The 19,508-nt window shown below is 35.9% G+C and overlaps 1 long non-coding RNA gene across 1 annotated transcript in view; it reads left to right on the top strand.

The window, feature by feature from the left end:
• LOC130145313 (uncharacterized) overlaps positions 1 to 14,502 on the top strand; it is a 47,022-nt gene extending 32,520 nt beyond the window's left edge. The window contains exons 2-3 of the long non-coding RNA XR_008820478.1: positions 8,468 to 9,218; positions 12,915 to 14,502. This is a non-coding gene — a long non-coding RNA (uncharacterized LOC130145313). The remainder of the gene's footprint in view (positions 1 to 8,467; positions 9,219 to 12,914) is intronic.
• Positions 14,503 to 19,508: the final 5,006 nt, after the last annotated feature.

Raw genomic sequence — 19,508 nt, 5'->3', positions numbered from 1 at the left:
ACTGATTTATGCATAAAACAAAATTCTGTACTTCTATGCTATGTGATTATATAGTTTGTACAGTCTGTATACAATAAATCATTAAAACTGCCAAATACTGTGTGCACTGTTTTTACCAATTAATGCACAATATGGCTTTGAAAATGCATGTCTAGGAAAGAATGTAATATGAAAACTGTCAAAGGCAGTTACATGACTTGTGTAGAAGTTGAGAATTGCTGGCTTTGTTGGGATTTTTTCCCCCAGGGACTGAATAACAGAACCACTTGGCTTCTCCATCGAATCTGAGATGACACACAGCAAACTGTATCTCAGTCTTCTCCCCAAGGTTTTGGGAATTTGATACTCTTACCATAGGTTTCTAAGCAGTGTTAGATACTGCAGGTCTCTTATCTGGCCTCTACCTGCAGAAGAGCAAGGCTGTCTCGTAGTCCTATCATATCTGTTGGTCCTATATGAATGGGCAACACCCTGAAGATCTGAAATATCACTGAAAGTTTATGTGCTTGGACAACTTAACGGCTCCTGGAGTGGGGTGAGGGGAGCAGGACAGCCCATTGCTTTCTCTGAAGTCTGGGTCAGTGCCCTGGTTAATTAAAAAGCTGATTCATTTTTACTGAAGCATTTTTAAAACTATTTACAGTTACATTTTAAAATTTATTTTATTTTAATAAGTATATAATTCTATTATAGATTATGGCATCATTTCCTAGCAGCTTCATTTGGAGACTATGACCAGGACTAGCTCATACTCATGTAAATTACACTATGCTAAAGGAGGAGCATAGATTGAGCTGTGATGGTATGGAAGTTCAAAACTATTTATCTATTGTGGGTGCAGATGATGTCTCTTTGCTCCAGACTATCTTAATGAGGTCTGCCGTTACCCAGCTCCAATATTCAGTGACCTTGGATTTGTGGGAACTGAAGGGGGTCTGACAAGACTTATTTTCTGATCTATAGCGGGGGTTGCTTGGTGAGTCACAGCTGTGCTGCTTTCTGCAGAGCAGCCCCTGCCCCAAGCTGTGGGCCAGGTTGCTCTGGGCAGCTCCATGAGGGGCTTTCAAGGGGGCAGGTGTGTCATTTCCAGTGGGACTGACACTAGACTCCTCTGCTACTGCTCCTGACATCTATCAAGTGTGCCTTAAACTGGAGTCTTCCCTGATGTTTGTAAATGTGTGACTGCTCCTTCTTTTAAGAGGAAAATGCACCTTTGGTGAGGGCTTACCATTTCTGAGGATGAGTTTGATGGAAGTAATTTGCTCCCTCCTTCCCTTTGTAGTCAATCTCACCCAGAATTATTGCTGCTCCCTAAACCTGCGCTCAATGGGATTCTTACCTAGATGACAAATGATTTAGTGACGGGAACTGAGTTAAGGTCTTAAAGGGAGAAACAGAGATGGAAGAATTAGGCAGACCAGCTACCAATTGAATTTACTGAGTAACAGATCTAGCAGTATACATTTTAATATCACGTGGCCTTTGCTTTTCTGCTGTGAAATCCATTAAATGGCTTTATTTGATGGTAAAATAGCTCAGATTTGCATTGATATTTTTTGGGGGAAATGCAAACAAGCTATAAGTTGTATTTCCTACGAGAAGCAGCTTTACGTTCTTGTAACAACCACTTAGGGATGTGTAATATTTGTATATTTGTATATAATGCAAAATATGATTAGTATGCAAAATATTAGGCATGGAAACCCTGCTTTTATAGTGGTAATCACCCATAAGGAGATACAGGTGAGTAATGAGCTATAACAAAAAATATAAAAGGAAGTACTATTAATGTGTGGTTTCTAATACAGGGTTAATGAGTATTTTTCTAAAACAGAAAGATAGTCTTTCTGTTGTTGTTCTTTCCCCCTCTTCCCCCGCCCCCCCCCCTGCAGTTCATTTAAAGTTGGGACATAAATGGTGAGATTGGTAGGTAACACAAAATCCATGGAAAATAAGAAGACAGTAAAACAAATCACAGCTTTAAATTTGTAAGTTATCAAGCAATATGTATTTTCAGGGCTTCTTTTTTTTTGCTAGCAACAGTGCTGCACATTAAGTGTGCATTCTGCCTTTTAAATACAGTTATGAAGGTGTGAAAAACAATGGAATTCAGTAAAAAGATAAAATAAAATCCCTTAAGATCACTTTGGCACAAATCTAAAGTTCTTGTTATTCTTGTTATGAGAAAATAAAGCGTTCATTTCAGAATGAAAACCCCTTAATGTTATTAAAGAATAACTGTAAAACTGTTGCATCAATCTAAAAGATAGCCTTCTTTTGTCTTTATAAAATGGTTCCTAGTCCTGTTTAAATACATCCTGGAAAAACTATAGGTCTGATTTTTTTGTCTTCGTCTCCTGTTAAAACAACTAACCAACCAAATTGTTAGATTTTTTTGTTCATTTTATTATGAAGGTGTAGCCTTAATTTCTGGAAGAACTGCACAGTTGGAGGGGTAAAAAGTGAGTAGACATAGCATCTGCTTTCTGCCTAAAGGAGTAATTTTTTCGAGATAGTCTTACTAGCAGTGCAAGGCAAAATTTTGCTCAGTTTCTTGGAATATAGAAGTGTGATATGTAATATCATAAGGAATTGCATGCTAATAGAGAAAACCCCAAACCCTACATACTGTAACTTATATCCTCTCTTTCACTAGAATTAATGAAATATGAGGTTTTGTGTTTATATGGATATCACTGTGAAAATTGAGTTAATAACTTCATAAATTACCATTATTTTTATGGCATAGGTTTCTTTGTATTCACAATAGAACCTCAGTAGAGAACCTATAGAGTTATAGAGCAATACTAAAAAAGTAATGTAGTCTCTGGATCTTTCATGGAGGGATTAGCCTAGATTTACTATAGTTGACAGTACTGTTTGCCACATAGTTTACAGAATTAGTTTTCTTTGTCATCTATAAAGAATTTTGCTGATCAAGACTGTCTGTGTGGTTTATAACCAACAACTTTTAACAAATATTTCCATGTTTCAGTATATAATAAGTAATGAAGACCCAAGATCACTCAACCAGGGCACATAATTTTAGATCTTTTAATCTCATTACATCTTTTATTAGTGTCTCTCTTGAGCGAGAAAGGTGTGTTTGCACTCAAGTCTTCTGACTCTTATTTTACTGATAATTTAATGTTTTTTTTTTCCAAATTGAAATAAGGAACAATAAAGTTTTTATATTATTGTTTAAAAAACCTCTCTGAATTCATAAAATATGATGTCATAGGATTAGAGTCCCTTTAACAGCAATATTTATATTAGATTTTCCTCCTCAGTAGATAATCAAACTGATCCCAAATTGTAAGAAGGCAATGCAGGAAACTCCTCATTCTTTTTAAAGATGTGATAGGTCAGTGTTTACTTTTCTGGAACATTGGAAAGTCTATATTTGCAGAAATAATTAGTTACACCTTGAACACAAGGTAGCATCTGAGCACCTCTGGTAATTTATATTAAGTGTGATCTCCTCTTCTCCTCTCTGAATTTTATATTATATATAAAAATTTTCACCTCATAGAAGATGCAAACTACGCATCTTTAAGCACTGTTTTTCAAGTGGTCTTATTTTCCTCCACTACTAATAATCTTTAAACATAAAAATTGAAGCATGATAAAACCTTCCTGCCACCCAGTATTTTTTTGTCTCCTTATGCCAGACCTCCTCAGCAAGCGTTACTTGTTCTAGTCCTAAAAGAACTGATTAATGTTTTTACTGATTCATACAGCTTAAGGGGTCGGTTCAGGCAGCTGCAAGATGAAGCCCGATGTCCTTCAGCACATTGCGTTATCTGTGGGAATTCTTGGGCTCCTCTTGATTCCCTGTACCATGGTTTTGTTTATCATCCTCCTCTTCGTGACCAACCACAAATGTTCACACCACCTCTATGCAAGCCTCCCACTCATCCAAAAACACACACCTATTCATATCTGTCATCATCTGGCACTTTCATCTGAGGCAATGCAGGTGTTTCTTTACAAAGGATTTCTGGAGGGGTTTCCACAGGCCTGAAATACTTTTGCAGAGAGTACCTCATGCGCTCTTAATCTTCCTGTTTATAACTTTAATTGCACTTTAGTTTGTCTTAGAATCACTGGCCTTTCCATCCTGGAGAATTATCGGGTTTGCATCTAACCGTGGGAAGCTGAGCTTGGCAGGGTTTCGCCAGTCTTCCCTCAGACTGTGGCTATCAGTAAGCAAGCATCTACAGATCATTTAAGTGTGAAGGTTTGCGCTGACCCTGCTTTGCGATTAGTCCTAAAACTAAATAAAGTATAAGCTAAGGGAGATCAGGATAGAACTCTTCTGTTCTGAACAAAGATTTTATTTTGGAATCCATTTTTTTGGTCTCATGTCTATGGGACCACTGCAGTTACTAAAAAGTATGCAGTTTATGCTTATAGCTTATGTGTGCAGGTGCTTTGTTTCAACATTAATTCATTTTCTTATGTGTTACGGCATTACTATAAAAATATCCTTTGTTCCACGTTCCAATTCTATAGATGGCAAAAAGAATACAAAATCCTGTGGTTTTCACATTGATGAGGATCCTGTTAATAAATACGGGAAAAGATAATAAAGAAAATATTTCTGCAAAAGTGTGTAATGCAAGCAGCTTTGTGTGTCAGATTCATGGAATAAAATTTTACCTAAAAAGTTATATTTCCCACACTTGCTAGGTTTCAGCCCAAATGCATGTCGAGCCACAGTCACAATGAAATACCTTCTTTTTAATAGTTAAAATTAAGCTTTATAAATAATAACAACATGATTAGAGAATTTCCTTGGGATCCTAGATACAGGACAGTATCAAGGATTTTTTTCCTTTTCAGTCTGCTAATTTATCCAAGCTACCCTAAGGGAAATGTTTATCGTTTGCCAGATAAAGCCTGAACTTACTTTTGATGAGAAAACTCTCATTTGAGAAGGCAGATAATTTGTTTCATTAGGAAGTCAAATGAATATTCTTTCTAAGTGAAAAAGAATGGCTGCTGTGAAAGATAGTGCTTACCATAATGTTGCCTTTTTGTTACGTTACACTGTTTAGCAAAAGTCCAAACTGGGACCCATCACTTTTAATAAGGAAGATGAATTAAGTCTCAGACAGAAGAGGTAGGTGAACTTGTCCTAACTGTGGGTGGTGCAGTAATTAAAAGTCAGGGGAACTGCACTCTCTGACAGTTCATTAGACAAAACAGTATGTGGAAAATGTCTTGTCATGTCTAATTGCTACAGCTGCTTGGATTTCTCTTATACTGGGACATCATCTATTCATAAACCAGCAGGAGGAATTAATCCGTGGAAAGATGCACTTCCTATGTTACATGTGTCCTTCGATGTGATCAATGCCTCTAGTCTTTGACTAAAAGCTTAATTTAAGAGACGTGGCAAAAAGAACAGTAGAAAATCTATATCTAGTGATACTGTTAGAGTTACTGAATTGAGCCAGCGACACTACTTAAGAGTGTAATGCTGTCTGAGTGGGATTATATTGTGTTGTCTATCAAGATAATTTTTACATATACATTACTAAGCAGTTCCAGATGTGGAATTTGAACTAGAGCTACTGGTGTTGGAGTCTTCTTGTTTCATCTCACAGTATGTAGAGAAACTAGCTTCAGCATGTGGGTGAATGATCCTTCAGTATTGCAGCAGAAATATGTCACATTGATGTGCTGTACTTTCATTAGAGAATGTTGGGATTAAATTTAGTTTTTCCATAATAAAATGAGATGCAGTTCCCAGCAGGGCAGATTTTGGGCTTGAGTTGGTTGTAGTCCAGGCATTTTCAGTGCAGCACATTGTGCCCCAGCTAAACACTTCATGGCTAGTTTCAGGCAGTACTGGGTTTTCAATTGAAGTGACCGGATTGACATGAGCCCAATTAAAATCACAGTTTAATTCGTGTCTGTAAAACTGATTTCTTCTTTCCAGTAGAGGCTGCATGGTTTGATATATCCCTGACTCTGCAAAGGTTTGTGCATATGTTTACCATTACCAGCATTAGAAGATTCATATCTTTTTAATGGAACTTCATATTAATCAGGCAGTTGTTGAATTCTTATTGCACTAACATTCATCTGTAGGTAAGGGCTACTGGGAAATCCATGCAGGATTTATCTACCTCAGTCTTTAGATTTCCTAATATCCTAAGCTTTTGCTTCAGGGACAGTTCAGTGCCAAGAAGCCTCTCCAGCTGGTGCATGCACATACTTGCCTTACGCTCTGAGGCATCTACTTAATCAGGCTTGAGTTTGCTTGACATAGACACTATCCATGGGAAAGTACTTTTCATGAGGGACTTGTAAACATGCTTCTGGACATTTATGGAATATGGTAGAAGACTCTTACATGTTGCATTTTACTGATGAATTGTGCAAAGTTGAAAATAATGATGATGATTATGATAATCAGAATAATAAATAATAAAAAATAATAATAAACCAGATCCACAGAACATCACTAAGACTCTTGAAATGGACCTTTTTTTATAAAATTTAAATGTTATAAGCGAAATAGTTGACTCAGTTGATGGCTGCAGTGTTTGCAAGTAGTTTTGCATGAGCAAAACGCATGCAAATTGTCTGTCTTTTACATTCAGAGTCAACAGAGCATTACATAAACAGGATCTGACTGGTCTGTAGGAGGTATTTGCACTCTGACATGGTGGATTAGTTGTGGTCTGGTGCCACTCCTGCAACTAGTGCAAGTGGATGAAAAGCTTGCAGTATACCTGTAAAAGCAGAGGCATTAAAAAAAAATAAACAAGAGATTATGTAATTTCAAGTGATTCTGTGAATGGGTGCAATAGAAGTAATTTGGATACAAAAAGTATGATATTAAAAATTATTCATCATTGGTGTAAAACTTCTACTGATTTTAATAGCAGCAATACTAGGGTGGTGCATCTGACAAGACTGACTTTAAGGAGAAGAAATTAAATCTATGGCCAGTGGTGAAAAGTAACCTCCACCAAAGGAATGGTACAGAGCAGAAGCCCAAGCTTAGGTACTCTTGATTTATTCTCTTGGGGAGTTTTCTCTCTCCTTTGAATTTAGAAGCTCAGGAGAAAAGTATTCTGAGAATAACATTGTTAAAAAAGAAAGAATAAATGGTGTGAATCACGTGAGTGCTTTTTGAAAACAGTGCTTAAAAGGCTTTATTCATTGCTGTATTGATAATATTTATGTCAAAAAAATCACTACCAACTTCTGTTAAACTCTTCTAACATAAGGCAGGGATATATTGTTGAATCATATCCTCAATTAAAATTATATAAAAAAATAAAGTTATGTTTGTATTTGCACAAGTATACAAATCAAGGGTGAAAAGAACATTGATATATTTGACTGCCTGTTTTCTTAGCTGTGTGGTAGAGAGAAAAAAAACCTAAGTGGATGTGAGTAAGCAAGAATTCTTCAATTAATTAGGAGTATGCCACTTTTAGTATTTATCTTTAGGGGCAGTGAGTTTAAATGTTGTGTAAATTGTGTCTCACACTAAAGATACTCCCATAGAGGTCAGCTCCATCTTATTAAGTCCGGTCTAGCTGTGATCAATCTTGTGGCAGAAGAGATGACTCAGGTAACTACATCATCCCTGGTATTATATAGTGACTCATAAGCAAATCACAAACCACATTATACACATTTTAAGGAGTAATAATCTACACCCAGCACATAGCAGCCATGATTAGGAACTGAAAATGTGGCCCATTATTGGTCATTTGATTTTTAAGGCAGTTCTATGCCATTGTTCAACCTTATTTTTTTTTCTACTACCTCTGTTTTGACTATTGCACTCTAACACACAGAAATGCTCTCTTTGGAAGTCAGAGAATAAAGCATAGCGGTGCAATTTATTAATTTGAGTAATTCTTTATTCTAAGTTTAAACTTTGTCTGTATCCTATCAAGAACCAGAAGTTACATCACAGTTTTTAGGATTATTAATTCTTCATAGAAATCAATAGATTGCATTAGTCACTGCCATAAGGCTTAGATAGAAGGTTTCAACCTGCAAATTGCAAGTATGAGTTTAAACTTCTCAACAAGGTGGCAATTCAACCTTTTTGTTTGCTCCTAATCTTATTGCAGGCCCCCCAGGGCTGTATTTACCTTCAAGGCAAGTGAAGGTTTTGAACATATCAGCAGGAGGAATTGTACAGCCCTGTACCAAAGGAGCAGGAAAAGGAATTTTGAAAGGGTTTCAGGTTTAGGGTGAGACCCAGACTACTGTGTCCAACCTGTCACTCAAGTTCTCATTACAGTCCCAAGGTCAATCATTCTGACCAGGATAAATTAGTGCACAGCTACACTTTACTTTTAACACTGCTGGAGATGAACATCTTTTTTCTTTGCAAGTTTTCCTTAAAAGTACCAATGCTTTCAATGTACCTCTTAGTGGCAAAATTTTGTGGGACTTACACTGCCATTCATTTTTTCTTTTTTTTCAGGGCTAGGAACAATGTGTGATTGATGGGCTGAAAGATTTAAATCCTCTTTTCGTCTAAGTACCAGGTACCACCAGTCAATGCCTACTGTAAGTTTGAAAGATACTGATACTTTTAGATTCTTAGAAAAAATAAGAAGAAAAAAAGCATTGCTAGCAGCAAAAGCAGTTGCTGATACAAAATCAGTACCTTGATAAAAAACAAAGAAATGCAAATGTACTCAGATTCTGGCAACTGGACCTACACAGACTGATTGTGGCACCAGGTTTCAAAAACATGGATCTGATTATAGAAGCATGACTGAAATGGAAAGATCTGGAGTTCAAGTGCAAATGCATGGATCCCATTTACATCAAGTGGAGCTACATTCACCTGTGGGTATTCTAGGCAGAAACTGTGCTATGCTTTATGGCTGTAAAATATTCAGCTTTGTACAGCTGCAATAGTGACACTTGGGTGCTGCTATTGTAATAAACAAGAATTATAGAATATAACATTGAAAAACTATGTATGTGTATGTTATCATTTCTTACAAACTTCCTTGCCTTCTTATGTTTCCCTTATTTGAGATAAGAAAACAGAAGATTACGCTTGGGAAAATCTGCCAGGACTGACAATTTTTTTCTCTAGCAAGACCAAGAATGGAACAAAACTGACATGCCTGGAAGGCTTAGCCTGGGCAAGGGGAACCAGTGAAACACTGTGTCACAACCCTGTGCAAATCTGACCTAGTGGGTGTCCTTACACCATACAAGTAAGTAATTCAATCATATCTGCTTAGGTATAAAGAAACTGCTATCAGGAATGTACATTTCACATCAGGTGGTGGAGAAATTGTATATTTTGTTGCAAATGTAAATAGCAGATAAAAACTTAACATAAAAAACCCAAAAGACTCAGCAGAAATCCTGAAATACAGTTTCCTTCTTGCATTTACTGAGAAGTGTGTTCTCCATTTTATATCTTTTTCTGTCAAAAAGAATGAGAAATTATTTTTTTTTTTTTAATTATAATTTTTATTTTTTTAAACCTGGACATGTAATTCTGAAGTCTGTAAAAATAATACAGACCATAAAATTAAAACAAAACCCACTGTATCTAAATATTACTGTATGAAACAAATAATCTTCATGGAAAACCATTCAGAAAATAATTTTTATGTCTTTATTTTTTAGTTTTCCTTAAAAGTACCAATGCTTTCAACGTACCTCTTAGTGGCGAAATTTAATGGGACTTATTTTTTATTATTATGGAAAATAGTAATTTATTTTCCTCTTTTATGTGCTATATTTTCCTCAGCGTTCACTGTGAATGAGATATTGCACCACATAAAACTTCTAAAATAAGCTTTAAGCTTACTTTTTCATTGGTATTGGAAAATTTCTTTGGCTGCTCTTGATTTTCATGTGTCTCCTTTTTTTTTTGAATGTCTGAGCTGTGTTTTTCTAGCAACTAGTGATCTGGGTATTTTTAGGCATGCCTGTCTTAAGAACATTCAGTTTCCTAAGTGAAGCTATCAGTAACTTTTCCAGGAAGAGTACCCGGAATTACAGGTCATTTGTGAGTATCAAATCTTATGATGCTATTAAGTTGATAAGTCATTTTGTGAACACTCCATGTGACCACTGTGACCAACATCACTTCTGTGTGAGCACTGGCAGTTTAAAGCAAGCCATGTCTTGTCACAGGATGCAAAAATAAATCAGGTACAACTCTTGTGCCAGAGTTGAACCAAAACCTGCCCTTCAGAGGGGCTTATGTCCAGATCTGAATGTCATTGCTTGGAGCTCTCTCTCTTCCTTTTTTAAATACCATGTTTGCTCAGCCCAACAGATCTAAAAGCAATAGGAATTTTTTGCTGTGCCTTGCTTTACCTCTAAATTTAGGAAAGTGATAATTCTTAGAAAGCCATGCCCAGTACAGCATGTAGGCTGCTTAGATGAAGCAAAGTCCCCACACATGCAGACTGACAATTTTGCACAGTTTATAAAATAAGCATATTCATAGTGATACACGATTTAGCTTTTCTATGCATATCTAGCGGCAATTGTTCCAGGGTTTCTAGCTGATCAGCATTCCTACCTGCCACTGACCCAACAGATTCCCACCCGCTGTGATAGGATTTTGAGTCTAGAGGTCTAACAGCCAAATCAGCAGGTCTCCCACATTTTCCATTCATACTAGAAAGAAATGTGTTCATTTGTGCTTCAAGCACAAGTAAAAACAAAATAAAGAATAAAATAAGCATTTTTTTGAAAAAAACCCCACCAACCTTAGATATTTTTCAAGAAGATTATATATTGTTTTAATATGTATTTGCTTCTTACCCTGATCAGGTCTGATCTGACAGTACCAAAATCACTGCTTTGATATACTGTTCCATATAATTTTCTGACTAGTGAACTATAGCTTTTCAAGTGGGCTGTATTCTAATTGGACAGGATGTCAAACGCATGTCAATCAAAAATTTCAAATTGAGGAATCAGATCAATGTTAGTGGACATCTTGAGGCCAAGATTTTAAAAACAGGTGCCTGAAATTTTGTGCTGAAGTCCATATGCAGTTGCCTAAATAAAGAAGTACAAAGCCTAAAGCAATACCGATGGCTATTATCTAGTCTAAAGATTTTTGACCTTAAGTGTAACTTTTTTTTTGTTATTCTGTTGTTGATTCATGTCCCAATCTCATCAAATGCCAGGTAGGCTTCAGATTCTACTAATTAAGATCCATTTTAAAAAGTTTATTTGGGGTTGTTTTTTTTTTAAAATGGTTTTCCAGAGTTCACCATTCTCTTATTGCCTCCCTGGTGGCATCTCATATAAAGATTTCATGCGAGCGGAGAGCACTGTTAGTTGAAGAAAGGCTGGAATGCAGTGTCAAAGAAACGAGTGGGGAAGTGCTGCTGGGCAGGTGGCAGTTACAGTGAATGTAGGAAGAGTTATTTAAGCCACTCAGTACTTTCAGACTGCCTTTGCCCACTCTTTTTCTTCTCATTCTTGTTGACTGACAATACTGGGAAAAGCAACTTCAACAGTAAGCCAGATTGAAAAGGAGAAGGAGAATGGAGAGTTGGAGATGTGGTATGCACCATTATGCAAGTGGAATTGTGCTGTCTCCTGGAAGGGACATTTTTTATCCTTGATTTCAGGCAGAGCAGAATTAGAGGGGAAATGGCATTAAAAATTGCCAAGGCTAGAGACAGGGGTTTGCCTGTTATTTGACTCATTAGAGAAAGTTCAGTAAGTTCATCAAGACATTGCTAAAGAAATATTTCATAAGACCACATTCAGCTGGTGGTGGACAATGTTATGTAGTTGCCCAAAGCTTTAATCAGAACTGGGACTTTTTTGAATACACAAGAACAGGTAAAGTAACTTCTAAGCTGGAAAGAAAACACAGGGTATGGAGCAGAAAAAGCATGCAAGTTTTTGAACATGGTAAAGAGTTAGCAGAACTCTGTTAATTATCTATGTTCCATATGAGCATAAACAAAACCATCATTAATATTTAATTGATTATAGAAAAAAGAACCAAATTCATCATCCAGGAGTAAGTACATTGATATATCTTTTACAAAGTTTTATTTTTCTAAAAACACTATTTTGATCTCTAATGGCAAACTTTTTAGATAAATGTCAGTAAACTGTTTGTAGTAGTAGTACTACTACTAGTAATAATAATAATAACAACAACAACAATAATAATAATAATAATAATAATAGAACTCAGGAAATAATGGTCTGCTTATTTTTTCTTATTATAAAACACACTACTTGTGTTGGTATCAGTATATAATAATAATAGTAACATAATAGCAATCTAACAATATCCTTCAACGTAGGTAACTCCTTAATTACTCCTTTTATTATGCATAAGAAAGAAATGTCCTTGTAAAATGGGTTGATTTGGTTTTGGAAAAATGGTGGGAGATACTTTTGCGGATGCCCATGTATGTTAATCCTTTTCCCAAAGCATTAGGATTTATTATCTCCCAATTATCTTGTATTAGTGCCAGTAATACTTTTGTAAATTCCTTGTCTCCTGCTGAGCATGAAGACATGAAAGAATCTGTGCAGTGTTACAATTCACCATATTTCTGAATGCTTTCCCTAAACTATTCTTAAATGTAAATAAAAATGTGGAAATAAGATTTATATATGAATTATAAATTTTAATGGAGGTTCTAGCTCTAAGCTTCCAGGTAGTCCACCCAAAATTCATCAGTGTTCAGTTATTTCCTTAAGTATGTCTAGCATTTAGTCTCTAGATACTCTTAAAAAGTTTAACATTGTCAGGAAAATATTTTATTTTCCTTTCATAACTTGGCTGGATAATCAAATTCTTAGCCAAGAATGATACAAAGAACCTCCGGCTATTTCTGTCCAAACTGTCGTTCTTTAATTCATTGCATTTTAAGAACACCGATTATCAACCCTTTGTTTTCCATTAGCCCCCAATCTAGAAGGTTCAAACACAAGAATATTGATGCAGAACAATGACACATCTCTGCAGTGGAAAAATGGAACCCCAAATTTCCTACCCCAACACAGCAGGGGTACTTCAGCAGTCAGCACGGTGTATGTTGTAACGATGTGCTTCAATAAACAACTCCAGTTTTCAGAGCTCACCCGCGTATTTGATTCTTCAACTGCTTGGTTGATTCAAAGGGAATCTTTCTTCTCTTTGCCTTTGCTCAATCTGATCAGGGTTTTCACTCCCACATAACAAAGCAGCGTGTAAACACACAACTTGTTCATCTTTCCACTGGGAATGATCTGAACCCCCTCTCCTCCTTCACCTGTCATTCTGGTTATCAAAGATGCAACATGTAAAAACAACTGTACCCCATCAGATTAAAGGTCCATCTAGTTTAGTTCCTAATGATACCTGACATCAGATGCCTGGGGAAGAGGGAAAGGATTCAACAAATATATAGGAATACTTTTTCAGGATTCTTTCAGTCTACAGCAATTTGAAACTCAGGATTCCTTTCTGAGACAGAAAGTGCATCATTCCGTGTAATGGCCTTGTTAGGTATTTCTTTCTTACTTTCTTCCAATAATTTTTTGAAGTGATATAAACTTAATATGCACAACACTGTAGGACAGGAAGCTTTATGACATAATGACATGTGTTGAAGACTGCTTCATTTTATTTATTTTGGACTATCTTGATTTATTACTCTCTTGGATTTGAGCTAATGAGGAGCAATTATTTGTCCCACAAGCCCAGTTCCCTTAACCTGTCTTCACACATTATGTGCTCCAGTCCCCAGCCACATTAGCAGATCTTCACTGGATCCTTTCAGTATATCAATGTCTCTTTTGCACCTGGAGGCGCAAAACTCATCAAGTCATTCACACACAGCCCTATAACTGCCAAGGAGAGAACATCAGACACATGGGGTATATAGCGCAAGTGTTGAGTAGTTGTTCAAAGTTCAGCATCCTTCAGCAAGTCACAGATGAAGGGCAGATACACGCAGGCTGCTGAAGTTCTACAGCTAACAGAAAGAGGGCAAAGGACAAACTGCTAGTCCAAAAGTCAAATGGCATAATTAGTTTACAACCATAGTGCTGTGAACCAGCTCACACTGGAGCAGGGTGGCTTGATCCACAGTATTCAGCCTCTGGCTGTCTATTTGGCAGCTCTGTGGCCCTAAATGTAAATTGCTCTTTTGTGTGACTTTTTCATTTCAGAGTGCCACAAGTAATTTCAGGATTTTACTACAGCCCTCCAGAACTGTGTTTTTACAATATAAAACTGGGTGTATGTATGGCATGAAAAACTGTTGCATAATGGTCTAAAACTTCTGTTACACGAATTAATGTACACTGTTTCTAGCTGCTGGAGGTGAACGAAACAATTTTTACTCGCTGTGTGTTACAGATATGTATGGACTGAATCATCTGACATGAAGTAGTGGATACCTTACCACTTACTGCACATTAATGCATCAATTTTCTCAACTAAATTGCCATTTAGGCAATATTTTATGGATTTAGAATATGTACTGGAAATAAGCAATAGTATTGTTGATAAGCATATTTCATCAAAACTGTAAAAGATTTACTCAGTTTTGTTTGTTGTATTAATTGTTTGTTTAATTTTAGCTAAATTATATTTCATATGAATAAATGGTTACTTCTAAGTCGTTATTTCAGAATAAGCTGAACTTCTCTAATTGTCTCATAGTTTTTAGACAATAATTCTAGAAAATAAACAAACATTTAATATTGTAATTTTCTTCTTATACAATTCAATCCCACTATATCAGTGTATGCAATTTTATATAAATCATCAAGTATTGAAATCAGTGGAAATGGACACCCCTATAGTCCTACTATTTTGTGTATTATCAGTCCAGTACTCATGTGTTTTTACTCTATGCTCATTCCCCCTTTTACTTTTAGAAAGAAAATAAAATTAGGAAGTGCGGAGTTTACATAATATGAGGCAGGAATTAATCCCTGCTTCCCCCCACTTTTTTTGGCATTATACATTTCAACACATATGCATGTAATACTACTTTTTCAAAAGGGAGAAGTCTGTCTGCCAAGATTTTTTCATGCTGACCGGATTGGTGTTCCTTGACCCCAAGGAAGCTGCGAGAACTTGTTAGGGAGCTTCCCTTTCACACTGACAATGTGGCTTCTGTTCTATGCACTCTTGTTACTCTTGTAACCTTTTGGGACTGAATCCACCAGGGTTAGGAGAATCCAAGTTAGCGGTAATACAGTTGCTTGGGAGAGTGGGATACTGCCAGCACTTTTGCTCATCCCAGTGATTTTACCAGAGACCATTAATTCAAATTCCGGGCCTACAGCACAGGTCTTCAAATATCTTTGCTTAATTTGCTTCAAAAAGATTGTAAAATGGATGCTCAAACTGTACCTACAAATTCAAGTATACTTTTTGTTTCAGCTACTTATATTTTTGACAACACTTATCTGAACATTCACCCAGAAGCTGGCTATGTTTTCTTTGCTGGAACAACCTCACTTCTCTAACATACTGAAACTTTCTATCATAAAAACACTTACCTGCACATTAAAAAAAATGACTTGTGATTTGTCTCAAAGCAAAAGGATGGAACATAACAGGAACACCTTGACTATGTACAGTCTGCACTTTCTCTGTAGTAAGCTGCTGTCAGGAAAACACAATACTTTGCTCTGTGAAGACCAGGAGAGAAAAGGAGGACAAGTACAAAACTCTTGGCAGATGTCAACAACCTTGCTTCATTTTCTAAATGCAGAAGCTTGGATATGATGACGATGATGATGAGGAAATTACATAAGATTAGGTATTACCTGGTGCAGAATGCCACAAAACTCCATCAAGTTTTTGACATTTCCATAACTTGGTGCATGTCTGAAGCAACATTGCAACTTGTCAAACTAAACTAAACCAGATGTTCCATGTATGCCATATTTCTCATATTTTTCTGACACAATAATGAAATCATAGAATATAAGTAATTTAATATTTAAACTTTGAGTATTCAATTTCTTTACTTAGTTAAAAAAAGAATCTTGCAATTTATTTGCAAATTGCTGCATATCCTCAGCATTGTTCTTTTTAAATTGCTTTTAGTGCCAGTTGCAAGTCAGATCTATAAAAGACTGGATTTCTAAAAGTAAAACTGTACTTTACTCCTAATCCATTTCAATGCACGCCTTCCTATTAAAACAGGCAGAGAAGTCTCAGTATTAGCTGATAATTAAGCAGCAATGACTTCAGAATGTAAAATTTAATGACCTGGAATCCCATTTCTATTACAGAATAAATGTTTTTCTTTAAAAACTCTCAGGTTACAATTGCAAACACATAGATTATCAGGAAATGCCAACAACGTCAGAGAGAATTTAGTACACTCTGACATTTGTACTAACAAGTAAGACATTGACTGGCAGGTGTTTAAAATCTTAGATCAGGTAGCCTGTTCATAAACTTATTTATGGTCAGGGCCTGGTGATGAGTCCCAGAATTCATTAAATTCTAGTAAAATTCACTTCTCCTTGGAACAAAAGACATCTACTAGAGTTTAGTCTTGAGATAAGCCAGAACAACATTACACTTCACATAAGGTCAAAAGATTTTAAGAGTACTGGCAGGTTTGTAAAAAAAAAATATTTTATATGCAACCAGAAATGGCTATTGCTCTGGAGGAGTAAGTCTAAAAACAGTCTAGATAAATTTTAATGTTTGATGGAAAAAAAAAAAATACACCCCCTCAAAAAAAACCCCACAGGGGTTTAAAAAGCTGTTGATTAGAATCAAGTATTGTATTTTCACCTGACATTCAGCCTCTCTCTGCTAGGAAGACATATTTTCTAGACACTAACTGCTACGAAGGTTAATTATATATTAAAAATGTTGTCTGGGAGATTATACCAAGACTAGACATATTTGTCTGTGACCTAAATTTGTACCTACTTTCTTGAGTTAATAAATAATAACTCAGAAATTCTTGCAAGTGAAAGTTGTAAGTTAAAACAAGCAACCACTTCCAGTTTTGCTCACTGATAGTTTACGCTTGCTTTTTATCACTTGGGAATATAACTTGAAATTTTGAAATTTAAAATAAAAATAATTTTTTTTCAAAGGATTTTACTTTTATATTTAATTAACTGCTCCTTTTCTGTTACTGTATGGAACAAATATAAATTTCCTCCTCTCCGGTACATCCTGGATATCTATGGGTATTATCATATGGATATTTTATGGGTAATATTTTTGCCTGAGACTGATTAGACAGTTTGAGATAGATAGTAGTCCTGGGCTAACAATAATTTTATTTCTTCCAGTACAAATCTTTGTTATGTGTATGTTGAAAATTGACTATCCCTTAAAAGATACAACAGTGTTTTCACTGAGATCATTCTTAAAGTTTTGCTTGTGGTCTTGCTCCACTTGTGACCCTTTGTAGTCTAATAGAGATCCAAGAGAAGAAGAGCAGAGAAGACATTCATTTTAGGCAGCCATGACAGCAAGGAAACAAGAAGAAAAGACAGCCAGCCAGGGGACACCAAGCATTGAGAACCAATCTTTTTTAAGATAGCTGAGGAAAACTTGTCAAACCATCACATAAGCCAGCAGGAGAATTTTACAGTCAGGAAGGGAAATATACCACTGAGTAAGTTTCTGAAAGTTTCAGCCAAGTACTAATTTTATTGACTATTTGCCAAGTAACAGAGGATAAATAGCTGTGTTGTTCATATATCCATTGAATAGCATGAGTAGGAACTAATACTGTTAAATAACTAGTATTAATAGAATATTTTTAATATTGGTTAGATAAACATAATTATTCTTATCCAAAGTTTATGGGCTGATTCTTTTTTCCTTGCCTGCAAGGAAGTTTCTGAGCCTCCTTTTTTGGTATCAATAATGGCCTAAACCAAAGTTTCAAATCAGAAGTCTCACTTGGTCTACTCTGAATTCCCTGCTTATCCACCAGGTTCTGAAAAGCCCCCTGCAGTGTGCAGTTGTCTTTTTAAATTCCATCTCAAGAAATATTTCCAAAAGGATAACAAATTTCAAAAGCTGACACAGCAATAGGCTGTTCTGGAAGCCAAAGTGAGAGTGCCAAGCAATGTGTCTGGGCTCCTGGAAAGTGGATGAAGCTTTAAAAGGAGATCACCAGTAGTGATTTGAACTGTGAATTATGCTGTGAATAATGCTCCTAAGATTTGTGTACTAAATGCATTCTTCATCACACTATTTCCCTATTTCTTAGCTTCAGGAAAAGCCCATCGAAGCTTACAGAGACATAAAAATCTAATTTAATGCCAGCACTTAATCACAGGAAGGGAAAAACTTACACCAGAGTTAGCAGAAATCCATGGATTTTCATCTGACAAAGAAAAGAGAGAAAAAACTTCAGAGCCGGAGACCTTGAGTCCCTCATGTAATTTTTCACCATGAGAAAGGATAACGTTCATCACTTGTGTCGCCTAAATTACACAATGGAGTAACATTCCAAGTATAGATCAGAGAGATCATAGTCTTAGCTGGCTGTTTATTTCCATTCATGTGATGAACATTCAAGCACTTATGACTGGATAATTTAACAAGAGACCTTGTAATAAATTCTTTTTCCAAAACAACAGCACACTACCAAAAAAATCAGGTCTTGTCATGGTGATTAAACAGAGAGATGTGAGAGCTAGAATCTCTCTCTTGCTTAAGATGTCTAGGTCAATGATAAAAAGAAGTACACATGCTTAAACCTTGCTATTTTTCAGATAATTTGTGTTGGAAAAAGGTGTCAGTCACTGAAATGCATCTTGCTGGCATCAGTTTAAAAGGAAAATAACCTGCAACAAAATTCATTGCATTGTATTAAATTTACTTATATTTAATTATGAGTTTATGCCTGAAGAAAAAGTAATTGTTTTTTTCTTTGACATAAACCAGCCATGCTGCTGAAAACTGCTTTTATACTTTTATTTCACATAAGCAAAGCAGTTAGAGCTCACAGCTATTGAAGTCCTTACACATAAAATACATATCTGTTCTCAAACTGTCATATACAGTGTATTTTGTTGCCTGTTTTATACACCTTTGTTCCAAAAATAATAATAATAAAAAAATCAGGTTCACGTTGAAATGGAAGTCACATTCCTCAGTGACTTTAACATATTTAATCGCCTTCCAGAACAAACATGATGAATGTTTAAAAATATTCTTTAATTTTAAATGGAGGTGGATTAAGGCTAATTGGAGTCTTATCAATGAAATATTATCTACACACAAGGGACTGAATCTCTGTCTTCCTTCAATAATTTTTGCTTTAAGTTAGATATACTCTTGTGGTGATGCAGGTTGAGGCAGACTGAAAAAACACCATGCCTGCGTGGCTGGGTTCAGAGAAAAATGGACTTTATTGTTTATCCAAATTATTTATATATCTTAGACAGTACATGCGTCAGACCCTGATAGGTTTTTGTGTTCTTCCTTGCTATTGCTGTTGCTGTAGGTGCCCGTATGCTGCGCTTCTAAGTTCCGGTTCTTCACGTCCTGTTTACATACCTGACAA

The sequence above is a fragment of the Falco biarmicus genome, chromosome 2 (genome assembly GCF_023638135.1).
Source record: "Falco biarmicus isolate bFalBia1 chromosome 2, bFalBia1.pri, whole genome shotgun sequence".
NCBI lineage: Eukaryota > Metazoa > Chordata > Aves > Falconiformes > Falconidae > Falco > Falco biarmicus.
This window is presented reverse-complemented; position numbering and strand designations above follow the sequence as displayed.